Below are 12,181 nucleotides of genomic sequence, written 5' to 3' on the forward strand. Positions count from 1 at the left end.
TGAGCTTTACCATAATAGCACTTATACAGCATTGAAAGGTAATGAAAGGTGGAGTTGAGAATGGTCCCTTGGGCTGAGGCCCCTCATGGCACCTTCCCCTGAGAGCTGCCAAGGCCAGCCACCAGGTGCACCAGGATCAGTGCACCTTGCAGATGGTTGACACCAAACCAAAATCTTATAACATGGACAAGACAGAAAGAAATCACATCTGGTATAAAGAGAACAACCCACATCGTCTCCACAGACAGCAATGTATAGAGGATCATTTCACTCCTGAACCCCGGAGGCCACCTGGAATAGCAGTTTCATAGGGAACTATGATTCTGTTCTATCCCTACAGTACCTCCTTATGGCAAAGAACACACAAAAAAACAGATGTAGGGGAGGAAAGGATCATTTATGGAAGGAAAAGCTCAATCGAGACAACCCTAGAGCTCCAAAAAGGAAGCAAATAATTTTAACTGCCCATCTAAGGTACGATAGAGTCACACCACTTATACCTTCTAGCAAACACTGCAGACAAGGAATGGAAACTTTTAAGTCGTGTTAGTCAACCCTAAAAACACTGATACGGGGAATGGAAGGAGGACCGAGATCGGTTACCAGGCTCATGTTAGCAGTTTCGGTGTCTACTACTAATATGATTATAGCCAAAGCTTTTTTATCTTTCCTTCACCATTTTTAAGGAGCCAGGCTAGAAAACTGTAGTCTGTATTTTTTAATGTGGCCCTTTCCATGTTTTTTGTTTGTTTAGCTCGGTCTGCTCAGGCAGTTGTGGCCTGTGTTTACATTTCTCATCTCCTAAGGCATCTCCTTTTTTATGAAAATGACACAAAAGCCACAGTCACAGAAAACAATGACCACCCATGAAAAGAAAGTTTCCACAAAGGAAGCCGAGAGTGGCTAATTCCAAGTAGCTGGCTTCGCAAATATTTTTTTTACAACCGTCTTAACATCTTAGTAAAAAAGACTGGCAACTCTTCTAAATTCACCCAAACCATGCAGAAATATACTAAAAAGGCTGATGGGATAGATACACTGCTTACCTCTGCCAACACACCTGTGGTCTCTCTCAGCTACAGTAGTTTTCAGGAGATAGCAGTATTCCAGCCATTAATTCTCCTGGTGCCTAAGCAGATGGCAGCTTTCTAGTTCTCAAATCCAATGTAAATGCTCCTTCGAGCCCAAGCATCTTTTAAAACCAAAGGAGGGAGGAGGGATGAAAACAGGCAGGATCCAAACTCTCCAAATTTCTTTATTCACAAATACTGTCTCCATCAATCGGAATCTCTGAAAGTTATCGTTAGACTTGGGGAAATGCGGGCTAGAATTAAGATAGAAGCGGTTCCCCATTACCTGTACACCGATGGACCCAAATATCTTCAGTTGCTATATAATATAAAGCAAAAAATAGATAAACCAATTTTAGTGCTTCTAGGCACGCTTACTATCTTACATCACAAATAACAAAAACCGGAGTTTTCCACACCAAAACAATCCTCTCCTAGTTCCTCTGATCAACCTTCTATCCACACCCCACACCATTCCTTGCACACAGGGAGCTTCTCATGAACCTTTCCCTCCCATGGCAGTCCCACCACACACCACCTGGGGGAGCCAAAGGGACACTGACTGCCTCACCACAATGGAACCACGAAAAAAGCCTCCTGAAACTTCTCTACTGTGCTTAATAAAAATGCAGAGCAAAGTCTGCCTGCAGAAAGAATACGTGGTTCATGCTGGGTCGCAAGAACGGGAAGAGTCATGCCAGGTCACATGTGTCCATGCTCGGTCACGTGAATGTGACTCAAAGGTAGGCGATGAAAAGCATGGAGGGATCGCGTTGGATTTAGCCCAGGAACCGACCACATCCCTCGAGCCTGAGTTCACAGACTGGCAAATTGTCCCAGGACCAGCACTCCCAGAACTCTTGTCCCGCTGATCCTAAAACCTCACCTCATGCCTGACCCCACCCTCTACCCCGCTGCACCTGAACTCCTCCTGAGACCAAACGGCCAGTCAAATCCGCACAAAGAGCTAGCTTCACAAATGTTTTTTTACTGCCAACCGAATTTTACAGGAGACAATGAACTCACACCACTTCTAACTTAGACCTAACAATGCAGACTGGGACTAGGATTTTTATTATACACTCACGTGGAATTTACATAAGCATGAAGATGAGAAGAGCTCAACAGGTAAGTTGTAGTGAGGTAACACGGAAAGCAATGGTACAGAGTAGGAGGGAGGTCAAAGCTGGTTACTGGGCTCCTACTTGGAGCCTTTCTATTGCTGAGATCTTTTATTTTTCGCAACTTTTAAGGAGGCGGGAGAAAGGAGAACAGAAATACACAGTGGAGACCTGTATTTTTAAAAGTGGCCCTTTTCAAACAGGCAGGAAACTTTCAATAAATAGTGTGAGTCACAAAGTCCAAGTTCTCACTTTTACTAATGGTTCACACCCATCTAAATGTATTAGAGGAAAATCCCTGACAGCACTTCACATTCTCGAAAACCCTGCAGAAATAGACTACAAAGGAAAACAGGATGAACAAGGAAGGGTACTGCTTACTTCTGCCAACACTCCTCCATCATTTCTGCTACAGCTGTGTACAGGAGCTAACAGTATCCCAAACATGAATTCTCCTGGTGCCATTACGAGATGGCAGCTTTCTTTCTCAAATCCACTTAACTGAAATTTCAAGCAGAAATCTTTTATCGACAGAGGAGGGAGGAAGGGCGTGGAAAGGGGCAGGATCTAAGAAAGAGAAGGGATTCTCCAAATCTCTGTTCAGACAGAACTACTCCACCAATTAGCATATCTGTGGAAGATGTTAGATTGTAGCCTCTTCCTGTCTACAGATAAGGTGATAACGCTAAGGTATTTTAGTACCTCTTCTCAATTTTTAAGGACACAAAAAGAGGATTAGGGACATACAAATGAGACCTTGTGTTTTAAAAACTGGCACTTTCAAATTTTTCCCTTACTTTGGCTCAAAATGCCTCAGGCGGTAGTAGCTTGTATTTTCATTTCTAATAGACTCAGCAGGAAGACCCTAGAAAATGCTGAGACTTTCCTTGTAATTATGATCGGGCTTTGAAAAATCGTCCTCCATTTTTGTCAGATTTCTGATGTTTTTACATCTTTTGAAATCTGTTCCAACATTCTGAAACAGGGATAAGGCAGAAGAACTACATAGATTACTGATTATTAAACCAGACTGTTTTCAGACCCTGCAAGGTACTGCTACCATTTCGGAAACTGCCTGATCATCCCTATGGCCATACAAGGAGAAACCTACAGAACAAAGGAAGATTCATGCAGAGAATAATACAAAGTGTTTGTCCATACTGTTAATGTTTACAGTTACCATAAGAGGAAAACGGGAAAACAAAATTTAAGATGTACCCTACAATCTACTCCATTCTTGACTTGCCTTGCCCAGACTAAGAGATCAAAACTGATTCTCCAAATGTTCTATTAACGATATTTCTTAAAAGTTACGCCTTGTTGGGAAACGTGTTTTTTCCCTTCCACCTTTTTACCCTGATGTTGATATTACCATCGATTATAATACCCAAAAAGTTGAAGAAGTAATTCAAAAGCTTAAGAATAATTCATTTTGCTTCTATCCATTTATTCTTATTTCTAACAGTATTAATGAAAAAATTGCTATTGTGAGTTTCCAAAAATATTTTCAAAATTAAAAGGTTTTTCAATACAAACAATTGATCATCAACCCAATAACGTTAGCAATGACATAAAGCAATAAGACTTTTTACAGCTTAGCCAAGAAAGACCAGGCTTCCTATCCCCATAGTATTTCCTTATCACAGCAGACAATACAAACACACAGGAAAACATAACCGGCTCTGCGAGGAAAGGTTCAGTAAAGAAAACTGGGAGACACTAAGTGCAAGTAGTTTGGCTTCAAAATAGTTTTCGTGCCCATCTACACATATTAGAGAGAAAAAACTCGGCTACCTCTTCTAATTTATCCCAAACCCTGCAGATATCGACCGAAAAGGCTGACAGAGTAAACAAATATACATACTGCTTACCTCTTGGGCCACATGTCCAACACCTCTCAGCCAAAGCAATTTCCAGGAGTTAGTAGTATCCCGGCCATTAATTCTGGAGACAAAAAAAAAAAGCAACTTTCTAGTTTTCCCAAATTCAACAAAATATACCTTCAAGCCCAACCATCTTTTATCAACAGGGGAGGAGGGGCATGGAAAAAGGCGAGATCTAAAAATGAGCCCGCCAAATCTCCAAATCTCTTTGTTCTGGAAGATGTCTCCACTATTTAGCATATCTACTGAAGGAGCACTTAGCCTGGGAGACAGGCAAACTAGAATTATGGTAGAAGCAATTCCCCATTAGATATAGACACAAACATCTTTAGTTTCTGTATATTATGAAGCAAAAGATAGATAAACAAGTTTTAAGTAATAGTCACCCTCCCTATCTTATACCTCAAGTAAACAATAACATGACCAAGTTTTCCACATCAAACCATTCCTCTCCTGGGTCCTATGAAGTTCAATATCCCACCCAACACCCCACAGCAATGTTGCAGGCAAAGCCTCTCCGCCCCATTTCTCTCACTGCAGTCCCCCCGCCCACCACCTGGGGTCTGCAAAGGTACACTGACTACCTTCCTGCAAAGGTGCTTCCGAAAGCCTTGAGAAAACTCCAGTGTGCTTATTGAAAAGGCAGAGCAAAGTCTGTCTGCAGAAGGAATACTTGGGTTCATGCTGGGTCGCAAGAATGTGACTCAACACTCATGCCTGGCCACATGTGTCCATGCTCGGTCACATAGATGTGACGCGCAGTTACGGTGGAGTGTACCTAAGATTTAGCCCAGGATGCAGACCAGAGCACTGACGCCTGAGTTCACAATGATTGGCAAATCACACCGAGACCCACCCTCCCGGGTCCTACCCAGCACTCTTGTCCCCGAGGCCCCAAAACCTCACCTTATGGCTGACCCCAGCCTCTTACCCTGCTGTACCTCAACACCACCTAGAAGCAAACAGCCAGTCAAATCCATAGAAAACCCTTCAGTATCTAATCACGAGCTGGCTTCACGCATACTTTAAACTGCCACTCTAAACTTACAAGAGACAATGACCTCACACCACTTTTAATTTTCGCCTAAGACTGCAGACCGTGACTAAGAATTTTATTATATGTCCACCTGGGATTTACATAAGCATGAAAATGAGAAGAGCTCAGCAGGTAAATTTTATTGAGGCAACCCAGAAAGCAATGGTAGAAAGTGGGAGGCAGGTCAAAGCTGTTTACTGGGCTCCTACTATTGGGGCGCGATCAATTCTAAGACCCACGGAACCAATTGAGATGCATTGTGAGCCTTTATTAGCCAGCCGGCGACTGACTCTCTACCATGTAGGGTCAGAGGAGATAAGCCCGGAACTTACAGAGGAAGCAGCTTATAAAGCTTAAGACCATATCCTGCTGGTCTGCTGAACAAGCTAGCGAGCGGATTACAGAAAGCAGATGTTGGCTGTAAACGTCTTACACAAAGATAAATGTTTCCAGGGAAACTTAGATCAAACAGGGCCTAGCAGGCAGTTTCCTTATCTGCATCCTGGTGGCTGTCAGTGCTTTCCTGGTGGCTGTCAGTGCTTTCCTGGGGGCTGGCGCCTGAAGATATCACTTCCCTGTGACTGATATATTGGAAAGTTTTTCACTCCTATACTTCTTGGTGCCTGTCTATTGCTAAGGTGATTATGCTAAGATCTTTTAGTTATTTTTCACAGCTTTTGAGACAGGGAAAAGAGGAACGGGGATAGAAAATGAGGACCTGTGTTTTTACAATGGGCCCTCATCAAAATGGCAGGAAACTAAGTCCAAGCACTCTTTTCACTAATATTTTTCGTGCCCACCTAAATGTATTAGAGGAAAAAGACTGGCAGCACTTCGACATTCTCCAAAACCCAGCATATACAGAACACAAAGGCCGACGGGATAGACAAAGATACTTTTTACCTCTGCCAACACTCCAACATCATCGCTCTGCTACAGCTGTTTCCAGGAGCTAGCAGCATCCCAACCGTGAACTCCCCTGGTGCCATAACAAGATGGCAGCTTTCTAGTTTTCTCAATCCACTTAACGGAATCTTACAAATCCTATATTACAAATCCACTTAACAGAAAATCTCAACACGGCCATCCTTTACCACAAAGAGATGGAGAAGGGGCGTGGAAAGGGGCAAGATCTACAAAAGAGCTGGAATCTCCAAATCTCTCTTTTCAGGCAAAACTTCTCCACCAATTATCATCTCTATAGAAGCTGTTAGCTTGGAGGTTCTTCAAGTCTACTTATAAGGTGATTATGCAAAATTTTTTTTTAATACTTCTTCCACATTTTTAAGAGGGACAGGAAAAGACAATTAGGGATAGACAAAGGAGACTTGCTGTTTTTAAAAGTGACCCTTTCCATTACTTTTCCTTAGTTTGACTCAAACTGCCTCAGGCAGTACTGGCCTGTGTTTGCATTTCTAACAGACTCAGCAGGAAGACCCTGGAAGATGCTGACACTGTCCTTGTAGTTCTGATCGACTTTACAAAATCAGCTTCCATTTTTGTCAGATTTCTGATCACCTTTTACATCCTTTAAAATCTCTTCCAACATCTAATAAGGGATAAGGCAGGAGAACTAGACAAATTGGTAAATATTAAACAAGGCTGTTTACAAAACCCGCAAGGTACTGCTACCTTTTGGGAACCTGGCAGATCACCCCAAAGACCAGACAAGGAGAAACCTACAGAACAAAAGAAATTTCCTGTAGAGATTACTAACAACTCTTGGTCCATACTGTTAATGTTTGCTTTTACCATAAGAGGAAACTAGGAAAACAAAAAATTTAAGATGCACCCTACACAATGTAACCCCAACGATTTATTCCATTTTTTACTTACTCAGCCCAGAACAAGTATATTTTGAAGTATTAATTCAAAAGCTTAATATTTCATTTTGCTTCTATCCATTCATTTTTAAAATGTGGTATTTCTACCAAGATTAATGAAGCAATTGCTATCATGAGTTTCCATAAATATTTTCCAAATTAAAAGATTTTCTAATAAAGAATAACTTTAGCAAAGACAAAAACAATTAAGGCTTTTTACAGCTTGGCTAAAGAAGCCAAGGCTTCCTATCCCCCATGGTATTTCCTTCTTATAACAGCACGAAAGACAAAAGCACAGAAAACCATAACCACTGCGAGGAAAGTTTCAATATAGAAAACTGGGAGTCACCAAGTCCAAATAGCTTCCCTCTACGAATAGTTTTCATGCACATCTAAATGTATTAGAGAGGAAAAAGTCAGTCAGCTCTTCTAAATTCTCCCAGACCTTGCAGAAATCGAGCAAAAAGGCTAACAAGGTAAACAAATATACTGCTTACCTCTGCCGACACACGTCCCAGATAGCTCAGCTACAGTAGTTTCCAGGAGATAATATCCCAGCGATTTTCCTGGCACCGCAACAAAATGGCGACTTTCTACTTTTCTCATGTTCAACTGTAGTACACCTTCAAGCCTCAGCATCTTTTATCAGCGAGGGAGGAGGGGCATGGAAAAAGGCAGGATCTGAAAAAGAGCCCGCCAAATCTCCAAATCTCTTTGTTCTGGAAGACTTTCCACTATTTAGCATAACTATTGAAGGGGCACTTAGCCTAGGAGACAGGCAAACTGGAATTATGGTAGAAGCAATTCCCCATTACATGTAGACAAAAGAACAGGAACATCTTTAGTTTCTCTATAATGTGAAGCAAAAAAATAGATTGACTAATCTTTAGTGCTAGTGTAATAGCCTGCTGAAATGTGAAAGGGTTAAAGGATAATTAAAACCTGAAACTGGACAACCCTGCTTGCTTGCGTGGCATGAAAAATAATCAATTGTATATAAGCTGAAAATTACTGTTTGGCCATCTCCCATGAGAACACTGGCTATTGCCCATGGGAACATAGGTAATCACCCATAGGAACGTAACATTCTAACAGCAAGCTTTCTGCTTCTGTACTCCCCGCTTGCACACCTGACCAGTGGGTTGACAGGTAGTGAATAGGAGAAAGATGGACCTCTGTGTTTAAGACAGAATGAGGAATGGGATTTAGGGCTTAAAAACCTTGTATCTTGGCATTTCGGGGCTGCTCCTTTGGAAGGACAGCCGCCGGCTAATAAACTGCCTCTATAATCAAAGCACTCAGGTTGAGTCTGGTTATTCCGGTCACAACAATATGTATGAGAACCCCACACACGTGAAAGTCAGAGACTCCACATACAAGAGAGAGGAATAGAATGGGAACTTGGGTATATAAGACTTCTTGAGCTACAGATATGGTAAGGTGCCTGGGGGTTTCAAAGGGTCATTGCAGGATGATAAGAACAGACATTTAGTACACATTAGTTTGCCCTGCCCTATAGGTGGGTAAATGGAGATGATGGCTGATGATCTCCTATTATATGGCCAAGGCCTTCCATTCAAATAGTTCTGTATAGTTAAAGGATGGGGCAGTAGTTTCTCTTCAGCCAGAAGATAAACTTACCCTTAGTTGGAAACAATCTGAACATCTCTGGGTGATCTGTTCTGAACTCCCACACCTTCATTTTAAAATGACTGCCACAAGAAGGATAAGATCATCTAAAAGAAGACTTGTAGCCAAACTACTTCTGGCAAGTGAAATAAATTAAGTTTACCTGTGAACATAGCTAAAGTTTCCTCTTAATTTTTTGTGAAAAGGCATTTACGATTTGTATTTCTCCTTGGCGAGGGAGCCTTGGAGCCACAGAAGCAGTTTGTGCTTTCAAAAACACTCTAAACGTTCATTTTTTTCTTTAGTATATTATTATGAAACGATATTAAATTAGTCACTTAACCAAAGTGACAAAGCAAAACTTTGGTTCTTAGGATTGAGGAAATTATCTCTTAAGTCATCGAACACTTGATTAAGATGGAAAACTATTTTAAGAAAGCAGTCTTTGATTTCTAGGCAGAAAACTTTTCATAATATCTTATCTGGAGCGAAAGGATGCAGGAAAACTTTGTCGTTCTAAAGAAAGAATAACTAAACTCTGCTTCTACAAAAGTTTTCTTTTGACATTTAAATTTTTCCTTGGTTAAATTTATTACAATCTCATTCAACTTAACTGTCTACAAAATTTCCTCTCCCAAGATGTCACCTCACAAACCCCCTACAACACTCCTTTTCACAGATTTTTTTTTCCCAGTTTTCCTCGTTCCCATTCTGCAAGAACCAGCCTTACGTTAGGACAAGGTTAATTTCCTTTCCCTCTAAAGGTTTAAGGAAGAGCGCGAAACCTCCAAATCTCTTTATTCACACAGGACTCGACTCGATTAGCATATCAATGGAAGGAGCTGTTAGCCTGGGGGAAAGGCAGGATAGGATTAAGGTAAAAGCAATTCCCATTACATTTAGACCAATACACTCTAATATCTTTAATTCCTCTGTACTATGAAGCAAAAATTAGGCACACTTACATTCAGTACTCTTCACCCTCACTACCTGACACAACGAAATTAAAATAAAAAAAGAATTTTCCACACCGAGCTGGTCCCTCTCCCGGGTCCTCTAGAGACTGACACCCCCTATTGTCACCCCTCAGCACTCCTGGGACACAAAGCTTCTCCTCACCTTTTCTCCGCATGTCTGTCCAAGGAGCAGCTCCGAGGGCTGCAGAAGTACAGCAACTGCCTCAGCACAGTGGAGCCACCTCGAGAAGCTAAGTGAGATTCCTGAAAAGGTGAAGCCCTGTCTGCGTGCACGAGAAGCCACCTGCTCTACGTGGGTTTCCGCTGAGTCAAGCAGAAACGTGAGGGTTCGGTGGGGGTCTCTTGACCTGAGTAACCCACCATAAATGCACACAGCCTGAAGACCTGACACTAGTGCAGGCTGGCCCTGCCCTAAATTAGTCTGCACTGATTGGCGGATTGACCCAGGACCCGCCCCTTGGCTCCTCCCCATTGAATCTCAGCACCTCCATGCACCCCCAGATCCTCACCTCATACTGGCGGACTGATCCAAACCACTGCCTGGTTTAGCCTAAGCCCTTTTGATAGGATATTTGAAGGCTGTGCTGTGCATTTCCCTGCAGGTCCACCCCATCCTTTCTCCTCATTGACTTCTACTTCCACCCACACACCCCTGGAGCTCAACCCCATTTTTTTCTCCTCTCTAGCCATCACTGTAAATAACAAAAACCCTAACCATAATGCTAAACTAATGTAGGGAAGTGGCAAGAGAATTAAAATGTTAAATCGAGCTACATTCAGAGACTACAATATGCTCATCAGCTCTGTGGTCAGGCCGTGAGGGTACCTGCAGAACAAAGGAAGACTTCTGGAATTGCTAACGACCCATTTCCCACACCTGTAAAGGGGAAACAGGAAAAACAGAGCCTGTAAGTGTCTGCCCTACACAAAATAAAATCATTCATTCCCTGTGTCTAAAACATAGATAACCTGTGGATGAATGGCTGGGAGCTGCCAGCAGGCTTTTCACACTACATACTCTTATCCTTTCTCACTGTTTGTCCAGAGCAAAGGAAATGGATAAATAAAGTCTTTAAACTGTAACTCACGGGAAATAAAGAATGATATATAAACTGGAATTCCCCATAATACATGGAGCTTTTTCTTTGTCTTGGCTTTTTGTCTTTGCTATTTCTAGTCTTTCCTTTTCCCCTTTTTACCATAAACTTTCCTGTTGACTCTATCTATGGCCTGCATGTTGAATTCTTTCTACACTTTCCACCAAAGAACCTACTCTTCTCTCAGGGGAGGGGTTGTCTCTCCCCACTCGGGGAAATTTGCCCTGTCCTGCCTCAAACTATAACCATAACGCATTACCCATAAATGATATCCATAAACCATAACCAACATAACATATCTAGAAACCCTAAATGTAATCCATCATCTATCACGAAAAACAGTAAACTACACATAACCATAAACGGTAACCGTAAACCATAACCAAACTATAACCCATAACCTTAACCCCTAACTCAGCCCCAAACTCCATCCCAGCCCCAACCCTTATCTTAGCCCTATAAACCATTAACATTTTAGATATAGAACTTCCTACAAAATTTAAAAAAAAGGTATTAGAGCAAGTAAACAATTTTGGCAGAGTTACAGGACTAAATATCAATAAACCACAATCTGTTTTACTCATAGGTGAGCAAGGAATAATCTTGAGAAGAATTTAAGTAAATAATCACATTTAAAATAATGTCAATGTTTTGAAATGTTTTGAAATGGATTTAATCAAACTGCAGGATTCGTACACTGAAAATTGAAGCCTTCTCATGGTAATGGAAAGAATTAACACTGTTTAGATGGCAATAGTACATAGCTGATGCACAGATTCGATATGATTCCTATGAAAATTCAAAGGTCTTTGGGGAAAATGTACAGGCTGACCCACTTATATAAAATTTCAAGGGACCCCAAAGAGCTGCAACAGTCTTCAAAAAGAAAATCAAAGTTAGAGGCTCATACTTCCTAATTGTAATTCTTAATAGAAAGCAATAGTGATTAAAACATTGTGACACTGGAATAAAGAGATACAGATAGATCAATGAAACTGAATGGAAAGCCCAGAAATAAACCCATCCATCAACAGACCATTGATTTTTGATAAGGGCAGACATTAAAATGGCTAAAAAAGGGTCTTTTCAAAAATGGAGCCAGGTGAGTGGCCATCCACATGAAGAGAAATGAACTGGGACCCTAACCTCACGTTACATGCAAACATCAATTCAAAATAAATAAATAAACGGCTTAAATAAACGAGGTAAAATTATAAACTCTCAAAGAAAACAGAGACAAATTTTCATGACCACAAATTTACCAATGGTTTGTTAGAACAGACACCAAACACAAACGGCTAAAGAAGAAATAGATAAATTCGATTTCCTCAAAATGAAAACCTTATGTGCATCAAAAGGAGCTACCAGGAAGTGAAAAGACAGGCTACGAAATGGAAGAAAATAGTTGCACATTATATCTCTCATAAGAGTCTGTTATCAAGAATAAAGAACTTCTAAAACTCATCGACAAAAAGACAAACAGGCAGATTTTTAAATGGACAATTAGTTACATCCTTCTCCAGAGAAGACATACAATTTGACCAA

The 12,181-nt window shown here is 41.2% G+C and overlaps 1 long non-coding RNA gene across 1 annotated transcript; it reads right to left on the reverse strand.

The window, feature by feature from the left end:
- Window positions 1–492: 492 nt before the first annotated feature.
- On the reverse strand, window positions 493–7,823 carry LOC120589544 (uncharacterized). Its single transcript, XR_005649523.1, has 3 exons — window positions 7,431–7,823; window positions 4,063–4,135; window positions 493–1,192 (listed from the first exon to the last, which is right to left on the reverse strand). It is a non-coding gene; the product is annotated as an uncharacterized LOC120589544 (long non-coding RNA).
- Between the last annotated feature and the right edge of the window lie 4,358 nt (window positions 7,824–12,181).

Source organism: Pteropus medius, unplaced genomic scaffold, assembly GCF_902729225.1.
Source record: "Pteropus medius unplaced genomic scaffold, Ma_sr-lr_union100, whole genome shotgun sequence".
NCBI lineage: Eukaryota > Metazoa > Chordata > Mammalia > Chiroptera > Pteropodidae > Pteropus > Pteropus medius.